The sequence below is a fragment of the Micromys minutus genome (assembly GCF_963924665.1).
Source record: "Micromys minutus genome assembly, chromosome: 4".
NCBI lineage: Eukaryota > Metazoa > Chordata > Mammalia > Rodentia > Muridae > Micromys > Micromys minutus.
The window spans coordinates 73,859,321-73,872,629 of NC_137973.1; the positions used below are offsets into that span (position 1 = coordinate 73,859,321).

The 13,309-nt window shown below is 36.3% G+C and overlaps 1 protein-coding gene across 1 annotated transcript in view; it reads right to left on the reverse strand.

Annotated features, from left to right (window-relative positions):
- PKN2 (protein kinase N2) overlaps nt 1–13,309 on the reverse strand; it is a 98,853-nt gene that overhangs the window by 44,103 nt on the left and 41,441 nt on the right. The window lies entirely within an intron of this gene.

Here is a 13,309-nt window from a genome sequence, read left to right on the forward strand (position 1 = left end):
ATATTATGTCTACCATGTATTATACAGAATACTATGTTGCTAATATTTAAATAAAACAAAATACAAATGACTTCACAAGTGATTTTGTTGGACTTCTGAGTATGTGTATGTGTCTGAGTATGAGTATGTGTGCAATAATTCTTAAGTAACCCTTTAGACAGATGTTATTTACTCCAAAACTCAAAGTCACCAAATTATAATTTGACACTGTCTCTAAATGTTCATATTGAAAGTCATTAGTTTCTTATGTATCTATTAGTTGCCTAATTTAAAAATAGGCCAGCACAAACAATTAGACCAGACTTAGTAAGTCACACCTGTAACTAGCAGAGGATGAAAATAATAAGATCTTGAGTTCAAGGCTAGCTTGGGCTATGAAGCAAGACCCTGCCTCAGAAAACACAAACACACACACACACACACACACACACACACACACACACACACACACACACACACACACTTACTTCAGCAGGTAAGAGCACTTACTTTACAGCTGACAATCTCAGTTTGATGCCTAATAGCTGCATGATGGAAGGAAAGAACCAACTCCTACAAGTTGTCCTCTGACCTCCACATGCATGCTGAGATACACATGCCAACACCTATACACATGCCCAAAACACATCCAAATAAGTGTAATAAATATACATGGGTAAAGAAGCTCCAATGTCAACCTTCATAAGCAGCTCTGAACTACTACACTCATGTTACAAATAAGAAAACCAGAACACAAAAGATTTTATGAAACATGTCCCATGTCACACTGCTACAAAGTGGCCAAACCAGATTTGAACCTAATCAGTTCTGTTGTGACCTCTGCCTTACTAATTGCTGTGCTATATTATGTGCTTAGCACTTACTTAGTTATGCATATAAAAGACCTTTAAGCAACTATACTAAACTCTGTCTATGTATAAATATTTAAGAACACAACAGTATGATCATGTGTCACATGAGTATGTGCAATAATTCTTAAGTAACCCTTTAGACAGATATTATTTACTTCAAAACTCAGACAAGGCCACCAAATTATTAGCTAGAATTCACTTCAGGAAAGATTGCTATTTTAACTGAATTAACCAAAACCATTTTATATACATATGACACATTCTTATAGAAAGATGATATAAAATGTACCTAGGTTTTCCGATTACCTCACAGGAATCATTGACCATATCGAATAAAGAGGATAAGATCTAGCTAGGTGTGAGGGCATACACTTTTCTGTTTGTTTTGTTTTCTGAAACAGGGCTTCTATATAAAAGCCCTGGCTGGTCTGGAACTCACTGTTCGAGGTTGGCCCTAAACTCACAGAAATCTGCTTGTCTCTGCTTCTTGTTTTGCTGGGATTAAAGGTTTGAGTCACCATACCCAGTTTGGGAGCAGGCACACCTTTAGACCCATCCTGCAAGAGGCAGAGGCAGGTGGATTTCTGAGTTGGAAGTCAGCCTGGTCTACAGAGCAAGTTCCAGAAAAGTCAAGAGCTACCCAGAGAAACCCTGTCTCAAAGAAAATAAAAAGAAAAGAAAAAAATAAGAGTACTTAGATGTGCATTACATTAGATACTAAGATCCAGTTCAAACACTGTAACACTGGAAAGTTACTAAATGGCTGTGTCTCATGTTCTTCTTCTGTAATGAAAACAGCATGTGCCTCAAAGATTATTGTGAAGATTAAAAGAGCTATGTATAATGACTTGAGAAAAGGGTGTAGTACATAGTAAATATTTAATAACTATTAACTAGCCACAGTTACTGTAGAAAATAAACTCCACTGAGATTATAATGTTAAAATCTACAGTATAGTTCTAAAATATTTTTCCACTTCCCGTTTTATATAAGTGATACAAAGATTGTATAAAGACCCCAAATCACACAAATCTGGGACATAACTACCACAAAAACACATTTTGAAAAGAACTGAAGTATATAGAAATACAAAGCCCTCTGCTGAGGAAAGAACAGGAATGTGTTGTTTGTAAAACAGTGGATGGTGTTTAGCCTGGAATGAGGAGAGAAAAGATCCCTGTCTAAACATTTGTCTTTAAATGAAATGAAAGCTGTCCTCTTCCTGTTTCCACATGGGTCAGAGAATCAGTGGATAAAATGTGGTGGGGACTTAAGTTCTATCAGGAGATGAATTCCTGGTTGTTAGGGCTGTCTTAACAAAAAATATAGTTTGCCTGACAATGTAATAAAGTTCTTTGTCTCTAGAAACATGCATACAAAATTTTATTATGTTTTGGAAGAAATGCTGTAAACTAAATTCTTATCTATTATTGCAAGTCAACTATGACACTGAAATATTTACTGTATGTAAAGTTATAGAGGTAGCATACACTGTCTTCAATCTGAAGGAACACAGGAACACAGGAAAAAACAGTTGAGCCAGAGCTCTAGAGTCCATATGGTAGGGCTAACATTGTGGCTGTCAATTACTGGTGTGGTTTTGGCTCCAGACTTCAGACAACTGTGTTGCAGCTATTATTAAGAGCAATACTTAAAGACACTAAGGGTTTATGAATTCATTCAGAGGTCAGCTAAGAGCTGATAGTCATCTTCATCTCATCTTTACAGAAACTCTGAGAAGTACTTTGCAAAGTTCACAAATGCAAGCACTATCTTTTGATAACGCTTCAGAAGATGGATCTCCCTTCCTCTCTGCCCCCCACCCCCTCTTTCCACTTAGAAATAAAAGAAATAGCTAGGTACGGTTTCTTGTGCCTGACTTCCAGCACTGGAGCTGCTAAGGCAAGAAGATCACAGTGAAGCTGAGGTCAGCATGGGCTCGAGAGTCAGACTATACTTAAACAACACACTCACACACACACACACACACACACACACACACACACACAGAGAGAGAGAGAGAGAGAGAGAGAGAGAGAGAGAGAGAGAGATCACTTTCCTACTTGTCACTTTCTCATTTTGTCCTTAAAGATTACTGATAAGTCTTAACATCAGAAAACAGATTGTTTCCAGTGTACTTGTTAATAACTGTGTTTACAAAAAGTCTTCCTCAATGTTCACTTTGAGTTGGTGAGATGGTTCAATGAGTATAAGGTCCGTGTATTAGCTTGATGACCTCGAGGTTCAATGCCTAGGATCCACACACATGAAAGAAAGAAAACACAACTCTTGAAAGCTGTCCTCTCATCTACACATTCACACCCTCCTAAGGGTGTACACATAACATAAAGGAATGTAAAAACAAAATTTTAAAAGAAATAAAAAATACCTGCTTGAGATGAAAAAAATTTATTCTAAGACTACCTTTTAAGTTAAAAGAAAAAAAAAAAATGTTACCATAGTAGTTTGTTTGAAACAGAGTCTCACTAAGCCCTGGAACTCACTACATAGTCAGACCAACCTGAAACACCTAATTGGTAGTTTTTCAGGTACAGCACTATGCCTAATCTTAACATACACTCTGCCACTTAAAATTAGGCCCATTATTATGACGAAAGACAAATTTCCATTCATCAATTGTTAAACTTATCAAAAACTTAATAATTAAATAATATGGGGGCTATTATAAGAAATTATGCACATATCTAATCTTTTAAATGTCATTATGCTATTCTAAAATAGTATACAAAGTCAATAAATTTGGTTGAATGATTGTTCATCAAGATGCTTCACGTTTTTAAGTTATATAAAAAAACAGCAATAGACATAGCTCAATGAAATGTCTTTATGAACACTAATATAAATTGCTATGCTTTAAGATGGATTGTAGGCAGGACTTATTCTTCCACAGAAACATTTTTAAATGATTGCCTTCCAAGAAAATACTAAATCAGAAATGGGCTCTAAAATCTTGGCTGTGCAGCACCAAGCTAACCTGCCACTACTACTTTCCAGGCAAATGACACTAAGTTCAAAATTTCTGCTGCTTCTGAAAAATGAAACGCACTCTTTTATACTACTATTAGAATGAACATTACTTTTTCTAGGAAACATTCACCAATATCTCTCAGTCTAACTAGACACAAATATTCTTCCCTTGACTGAAATCTTGCACACTATTACAATCATGTTTTCAATTCAGTTTTTCCGCAGAGATTCCAAGCATCTTGGGTACTAGTACTTGGTCTTACCTACTACAGCAGATAAGATTAACAGCATATCAGATACATAAAAAATAGACTACCATTGAAAATACGGAGATAAAGTTTTTTAGAACCAGTGAGAGATAATACATAGATTCAGGATTGTCAATCAACTCAAAGTAGATACACATGGATGGAGAAGAAAGGTGAACAGGGACAGGTGATAATAATTACCAGGAAAGTATAAATGTTGTACCATCTACATAAATCAATAACTACAAAGTAATTGATTTCTAAGGGTGAGAAAAGCAAATGCTTAAAGAAGATATATATATACACATACATATATATGTATAACAGTAATTATTTAAATATAAATGATACAGTCAAATAGCAAAGAATTGACTGAAAAAAAATTAATAAAATCAAATCTGGACTGAGTAGACAGCTCTGCCAAGAAAGTACTTGCCTTCAAGCACAAGAGCATGAATTTGACCTCTAGGATCCAAATAAAAGGCCAGGTGTAAATGACACATGCTTATAATTCCAGCACATAAGAGGCAATGAATGGTTACAAATCACAAAACTTTCACCCTAAATCCACAGAATACAGATACGATACTTATTTTATTCCAATTCATCAGACATACAGATAAATATAGCCATAAAATAAAGTAAAAACTGATGAATATTGAAACCACATTTCAACAAGTATTAAGACAAAGCTCTAGCTGGTACAGTTAAAATCTGAAGTGGAGTAAAGTCACAAGTGAGAAAAAAAGTCTGTGGAATTAGCCTGGTAAAGACTTCACTTATTGATTTAAGTGTTCAGCTCTAAATGAGACATCTTCTTTAAAAGATTTGTTTTGAATTATATGCACATATGTGTGTCTGTATATGAATACGTGATTGACTGTGAATTCATGGCTGCAGAATTCAGAAGAGGATGATGCTATGTCCCCTGAAACTAGAATTACAGGCAGTTGTGAGCTACCTAACATGGGTTCTGGGAACCACACTCAGGTCCTTTGGAAAAGCAGAATGCTCTTAACCACTGAACCATCATCTCTCCAGCTCCTAAATGGGAAATCTTTACCAACTAAGTAAGGCCCACCCTACAAGACTTAGGGAACATCATACAAGAGAGGCCAGAAGAATATAAAAAGGCATGACAGAGCCTTGCTGGGAAAGTGCTGTTTTCTGCACAGAACATAGCTACAGCACTCATGAACTCACAGAAGAGCTGTAGTCACCTGCACAAGATTGAGACAACCAACATTCCAACAGAGATGGTGGACGCACTCCTGTGGCTCTGTCTCAACTGAGGATTACTGGCAGTTGGGAGACACTCATCCTTTGGTGTGGCATGCTCCCGTGGATGGTTTCACATGCATGAACACATAATAGGTAGCATTAATTATTCTCTCAGACGAAGAAGGAGAAGAAAGGAGGAAAAGGAGTAAGACGAGAAAGGAGAAGATAGAGGCAAAGAACACAAAGGAGGAGGGAAAGAGGAGGAGGAGGGGAGTGAACATTGCTATTATATTGGTTACATATGAATTCCCCAAGAAATACAATTTTAAGAAATTTCATGTGTGTTACATGCAATGTGAAATAAAAATAGCAAAAAACTGAAAAGTATCAGATAATTTAAAAATGCATAGGGCCAGCACAAGTCCAAATGAGATTGGGTCCCAGTACTGAGATGGGAAGTAGACTTGAGTTCCTAACTCTAACTGAGATGGGATCTCTAATTAACCATTCACAAAGGAAAACCATTTCTCTAAGGGAGTCTCACTGGGTATATAAAACCTCTGCACATAAACATGTATGCAAGTATAGGGAGGTAAAAGAGACAGGCAAACATAACTATTGTGGAAAAAATGGGATTTTGGATTATCGGCAGAAAGTGAAGTAACATGCAGATGCCAGGCCAATATAAAGGGACTCTTGGACATGTTATGAATTTGTACTATATACAAATGAAAACAGAGAAAGGATGGAGATCCACTAAAAACATGAAGTAAGAAAACAACTAACAGGATGGAATCAGTATCAGGAGATACTGTGAGATGAATTTATAATCCCAACACTCAGAAGTCCAAGGTCACTGTTAGCAACCAGCAAGTTTGAAGCCAGCCTGGGCTACAAGATCCTACCCCCTAAAACAAAAACAAAAACAAAAACCTTCAAGAAACCCAAAACTACAAGGATGCAAGCAAACAAGCCAAACCAACCAAATCAACAAAACCCAACCACCCAATGAAACTGGTTTAAAAATAAAGCTACTAGCAATGTTTAAGTTGAAATGAGAAAAAACTGGCTGTAAAGAAGATACAGACAATAGGTCTGTTACAAAACATAATCAGGCCTCTGTGTCCTGAATGGGAGAGTGGAGGTGGCCAGGATGATGCTCACACTAAAGGTTTAATTATCAGCCACTGGGGTAATGTCATTAACAGTATAGACAACACAGGCAAAGACTTTTCAACTTCAGACATGATAGAAGGGAAGGGCAAGAGGACACCCTCCTGTCCACAGACCATCAGGACAGTTCAGAGAAAACAGCCTGGCTAACAAATCTGGTTACTTTGGAAGTTACCAGAAAACGAATCATGGTTAAAAGATCCCTAAAGATGAAACTCCAAAGGTCAGAACATATACTCATCTGTTATCTCCTTCCTCACAACAATCTCTAGTCCCCAAGACTAGCCCCATCTATCTTGGGGATCTCCACTGTTCCCATCCCCAGCAACCGGTAATATCAAAACTCCTGAGGTTTCTGATTCATCAATCAGATTTATATTAATAAATTCCCACCCCACAAAACATCCACACAATAAACTCGGAGCCAATTGATATTGGTCTAAACCACCTACATGTCAAATTGTCCTATAATAATCCATCCCCATTGGGAAATGAATCATCTTCCTCCTCCACCTTGGCTTCTTCTCCTCCTTTCCCTTATCTCTCTGGCCTCTCATAAACTTTGTCCCTACCCTTCTTTTTCACCGTCCAATCACAGGCCATGCCTTATCTTGTGCCTGCTCACCTACATAACAACCACACAAAACAGTAACTCCGACATGCTTGGTGAGAAGATAGACTGTGATGCATGTATACAACTGACTACCCAGAAGAATTTTACAATTAGTGAGAGTTAAATCTTGGATGACTGTCAAAGGCAATAGGCTAACTTTAGTAAAGACTACATACTTTGTTTCTATTTTTATGACATTCTTAAAAGTAAAACTTCGAAAATAGTTACCATTGAATGTGGACTTAGGGAGAAAAATAATGGCAAGGCTTGGCAGTAGTGAAGTTTGGGGAGGCCATAAAGACATTCTTTTCTTCTACTCAAGAAGTGCCACAGGAAATCCATCTTTTCCTTTTTTCTTACCACATCAAGTAAGGCACTAAAACCATGCCCTCACAGACATGCCCACAGGCCAACTGACTCAGTGACTCTCCTGAGACTTCGTTCTCAGTAAGTCTAGGTTATGGTTTGTCCACAATATCTTAACTATCAGGATGGTACAGAAAAACAAAACAAAACAAAGAACAAACAAACAAAGTAAATCCCCCAAACAAGCATTTACTATATTAGTATTTTTTTGAAAGTATATCAAAAAATTGAAGTAATGGAGCTGGAGAGATGACTCAGCAGTTAAGAACATTTGCTGCTTCTTGCAGAAGACCCAGATTCAGTTCCCAGGAATCAAATGGAAGTTCACTGTTACCTGTAACACTCTATGTCCCTTTCTGTCCTCCTTAGGCACAAGGCATGCACATGGTGCACATATGCATTAAATAAGAAATAAAAATAAATTTTAACAAGAACTCAGACATTAAGGATCTACAGACCACTTAGTTGTAGGCTTATGGCGAACAGGAAATAAATCCAGGGACAGAAAAAAGTGATTTGCTACTAGTCACACAGTTACCCTCAGTGAGCTTACAATTCAGAGTTTGCTCAAGAGTAAGGAATTCATTAGATAGTAGGAATGCTAAGCAATTATATAACAAAACATTTGATAAATTCAACCTTTATAGTATACTAAATATAAAATTCAGTTTTAATTTTCATCCCACATTTATGATAGCAGAACTAAATTAATAATACTTCTATTGATCCAAAGATCGTTTAATAAAAAAAGCTAAGATTAAGTTTCTCCTGGTAAAAAACAAATACAAACCCATTTTTTTACTTGCTTACAAAAAACAAAAATCCTCATATATATTCTAGATACTAAAGAAAATAATCACTGGATTAATCATTTACTTACTGTATTTTGAGGGTGTGAGAAGATAAAAAATGACTTTAGATGGAAAATGTGGGTCAGGGAGATAGCTCAGTGAATAAGGCACTTGCTGTTAAGCTTAATCAGAGATCAATCCCTATCACCCCAAGATCCCCCCCCACACACACATACACACAACACAATAAGAAAAGAATTTTAACAGATGAAACAGGGAACTTAAAACATGTTTGTTTGTTTGTTTGTTTTTGAGACAGGGCCCAGGATTCCTAAGTGCTAGAATTAAGGCTTATAACACCATGGCTGATACATGCTGTAGGGTTTGGTGTGTGTTTGAGACAGAGCTTCACTGTGTAGCACTAGCTGGTCTACAACCCACTATGTAGCCTAACCCAGGCTGGCCTGAACCCCTGATCTGCCTGCCTCAGGTATCTAAAGGGGCACCAGAAAGCCTGGCACAATTTTCTTAGTCTCTTTTTTAAGAATGTTTCACTTAAGAAGCCAAGACTCAGAAGTGTTAAATCAGGTGCTAATTCTTAACTGTGGCTCCATCCTATAGAGATCCATAACCTTTCATTTAAGGTACATTTAGTCTCAACTAACCATACACTCCCAGTCTCTGTGTGTGCTAAAAATAACATTCATGAGATTATTCTCTTTGTAAAAAGAGATTTCTCCTTTAAAAAAGTGTTATTATACTTTTAATTGGTGAATAATTATTGTGTACAATGTAATCTTCCATATATATACTAGAAATGTCCAAATTAGGCTAATTAAACAGCTCCTTGTGTTCTATTTCTGGGTTGATGTTTTTAAGTTACTTATGCAAATAATCTGATATAGTACTTGTCTCCTCTTTTTGGCTCACTGTACTGTAATGCCTGCTAGATTAATCTGTTTCAAATGACAGTTCCCAGCTATTTAATGGCTTACTGGTATTCCCCACACATATAAAACCATGAGGGAGTGGTGGTACTGAGGATTGAATTTGAAGCCTTGTGCTTAGAAGGAAAGAGCTCTACTAAGTGAACTATATTCCTAGATTGAAATCCTATTTTTAATAATTTGTCAATTGGTGGACACTTCAATTGTTTCTACAGCACAGCTATGGTAAAATATACTGCAAGGAACATGTTGGTATGTACACCATCTCTTTCACGTGATGATTTCAATTCCTTTGCACAAATACGCAGAAGTAAGACTACTGAATCATATGGCAATTGTTTTGCTTGTGTTTGTAGTGGTACAGATGGAATGGGGGCCTCCCACACTTTTACTACAGAGTGGCTTTTCTATCTTTTATTTAACCTTCATATTATTTCCCACATTAGTCCTACTGACTTGCAATAGCATTAAGAACACCTGGATTTCCTCCTCTCCACATCCTTGCCAACACGTACCCTTCAACTTCTAGATACATAAGTAAGTAAATAAACAACCCATCTAGAGGTGGGAAGAAAAATCTCCCCATGTTTTTCAGTTACAGTTCTCTAATGATTAAGTATTAAACACTTCAATTTCCATTTCTTCTACGAAATGCTTATATTTAGAGTTTTGTTGTTTTGGGGGGATCTTGGGTTTTTTTGTTTTGTTTTGTTTTTTAGTCTCCTGCCCATATTTGTGGTGCTAAATAGAGCTCAGAGTCTTACACTATCAATGAACCACACCTACAGGTCTATGGGACAGGAAGTGCCTAGCCTCACAGAGACTTGAGGTGTTGGGGTTGGGGGATACCCAAAAGTTCCCCCACCCACTAAGAGGAGAAGAGGAGAGGGGAATGGGAGGCAGTGAACAGGAGGGGAGCAAAGAGCAGGATGTAAAGTGAATAAGTAATTAATTAATTAACACCCCCCAAAAAAAAAACCAGGGTAATGTTTTCTTTATTGGTAGTCTGTAGTCTGAGTTTCTTGAATAATATCTTAATATATAATTTGCACATAATTTCTGTAACCTGTATGTTATCTCTTCAATTTGTTGTTTCCTTTGTCATGCAAAAACTTTTAAAATATATTGTAATCCCATTTATCTATTTTTCAAGAAGGTCCTGCTCAGACTAAGGACATGAATATTCTCTCCTAGTTTGCCTCTTGTAGTTTATGGCTTCAAATCTTACATTTAAGTCTTTAATCCATTTTCAACTGATTCAGTGTAAGGGTACATTATGGGTCTATTTTTATTTTTCCACATATGAATATCCAGTTTTCTAAACAGTATTTATTAAAGAGGCCTTCTCTGCTGTATATTTTATTCCTAATACTTCTGCCAACATTGACAATGAATGTATGGACTTATTTCTAGGCCAGCTTACTTTATTAGTTGATGTCTGTTTTATGACAACATCATGCTGTTTTAATTAATATAGCTTTAAAATATGTTTTGAAAACCAACCATACGATATTTCTGGTTGTTCTTTTTTTACTAAATGGCTCCAGTCACTCAGTCTTTTGTTTTATGAGTATTTTTTCTATTAATATCTATATGAAGATAACTTATGGTAGATGGAGAGAACTATTCTTGGAACTGTCTTCTGATCTGTATACATGTGACTCACACACACATACATATACATAAGTATGTACACCCCACTCTCTAATAAAAGAATATTGATCTTGTGTCAGAGACTCCATTACTATTTTATACCTCCTAAAGACTCAAGCATGCTAGGCAAAGCCTTTACCACTGTGTTATACCCTGGATCCTCTAGATTGCATGTTCAGACATGACCTTACTAACTTATCTGGACAGGCCTTAAATTCAGTTTGTTGACCAGGTAGACCTTGAACTTGCAATCCTCTTGTCCCAGTCTTTTAAGTTAGTAGAGTTTTCAGGCCTGCGCTATCTTGGTTACAATACTAATTATTCTACCCATGAACATAATACATTTTCCCACTGGTTTATGACATTTAAATTTCTTATAGCCAATATTTAACAATTTGTATTGTATGGTTTGTTAATCTTGATTAAGTCTGAAATATGTGAAATTTTATAATATTAATAGGTAGGAGATTTTTTATTTCATTTTCATTAATTGTACTATTAATGTAAGGAAATGCTACCATTTTTGTATTCCAAAACTTTACTAAATTTTATTATCAGTTTCAAAAGTATTTTGAGGAAAATTTTGGGGAGCTAGATGGAAGTCTCTACAAAATAATGTGGTCAGCAAACAGAGAGAGATAATCCATTTCTTCTTTATTGTCTAGATGCACTTTATTTCCTTTCCTTCTAAATTGCTCTGGCTAGGACTTCTAGAACTTGAGAACTGTGGGTGGTTATCCTGTCTTGTTTCTGACCTTCTAGGAAAAGCTTTCAACTATTTACCATTAATGTGATAGAAACTGTGAGAAGACTATCTTTCACATATGCACATGCATGTGTGTGTTCTGTTCAGTACAATTTGTTCAATTCTTATCATGAAAGATGTTGAATTTTGACAATTGCTTTTATCCAACTACTGGGATATCGGACCCCCCCCCCCGTATTTTAAAGTATATGGAAAACAAATGAAAGATTAAGAGAATTCTGGGTGTGAATAGTAAATATTTACTTCATGTGACTTAGAACAGCAAATGAACACTTTAATTTTTAATACCAGACCTTTATAATAAACAATATTTCAGCGTTATAAAATTAAAAATTTGATCTGATAAAAATCCTTATTTTTCAAATAGATAGAACTGTTTACACTGCAGTAAACAATAAAAGATCCTGTACTAAGTAAGGTTAAAGGCAAAGATTGGCACACAAAAATGTTTCTTCTGGCCTCCATGTATGTACCCTGAAATGTGTGTAACCAATGAGTTAAGAACTATTTCAGAGGTAAATTACGAACAAGCATCTAGGCTGAGGAGAAAGCTCAGTGTGCAAGTCTGACAACTAGAATTCAGATACCCAGGACCACATAAAAGTCAGACACGGTAATGCAAACATCTGCAACCCCAGTATTCTTCCTAATAAGGACACAGGAGGCATAGACAGGAGAAATCTCGGAAGTTTGCTGACCAGTTAGCTGGGTGTACATGTACAGCAACAAACAATACAAGATCCTAGACAAAGAAAGGTAAGGGGCAAGGACTGACACACAAGGTTGTCTCTTCCAGCCTCCATGTATGTACCATGAAATGTGGGTACACCTGTGCTAAGTGAACACATACACACACACACACACACACACACACACACACACACACACACACACACACACAATGTAGATTTTAACAAAATTAGAAAGTTTTGTTCCAACATAGTAAAGTAATAAGCAATCAAAGCACAAACTGGCATTTTATTCATTTGGTTTCCAATTGTCTATAAAGTAAATATTAAACATCATCATTTTAAAAAAGCTAACCAAACAAACAAAACATCTATCAGTAGAAAATGGTTTTGGTTTTATCCTAAAACTTAATTTTAGGCTTATCCCCTACCTTATTTAATGCTTAAAGTTGAATAACAAAATATACTTTTATAATAGTTATAAAAATGAAGGTATAATTTTTATTTGCTGGGTTTTAAATATTTTTAATAGTCACAATTATATACTGCTATGTCTCCATTCCTATAATAACTCTGGAGAACATGAGGAGATGTGTGAGCCTTCATTGGGCACACAATTTAGTGAGGCATTAACGTGGATGGAAATAAATTACAACACAACAGTGAATGAATAAAGCAGGAGAGAGGAAAGGAACAGACATCAGGGAAGGCTTCACAATGCTATCAACTTGGTTTCTGAGGGAGCTCAGGAATTTTACAGTAGAGTTTAAAGGTCTTTTCATTTTTTTTTTCCCTCTTCACCCCACTGCCTTGGCATTCCCCTACATTGGGAAAATGTTCCCTCCCTGGACCAAAGGCCTTTTCTCACACTGACACCAAACATTGCTATCTTCTGCTACATACTCAACTGGATCAATAGGTCTTTCAATGTGTGCACAAAGGTTGTTTTAATCCATGGGAGTTTTGGAGGGTTTGGTTGGTTGATAATGTTCTTCCCATGAGG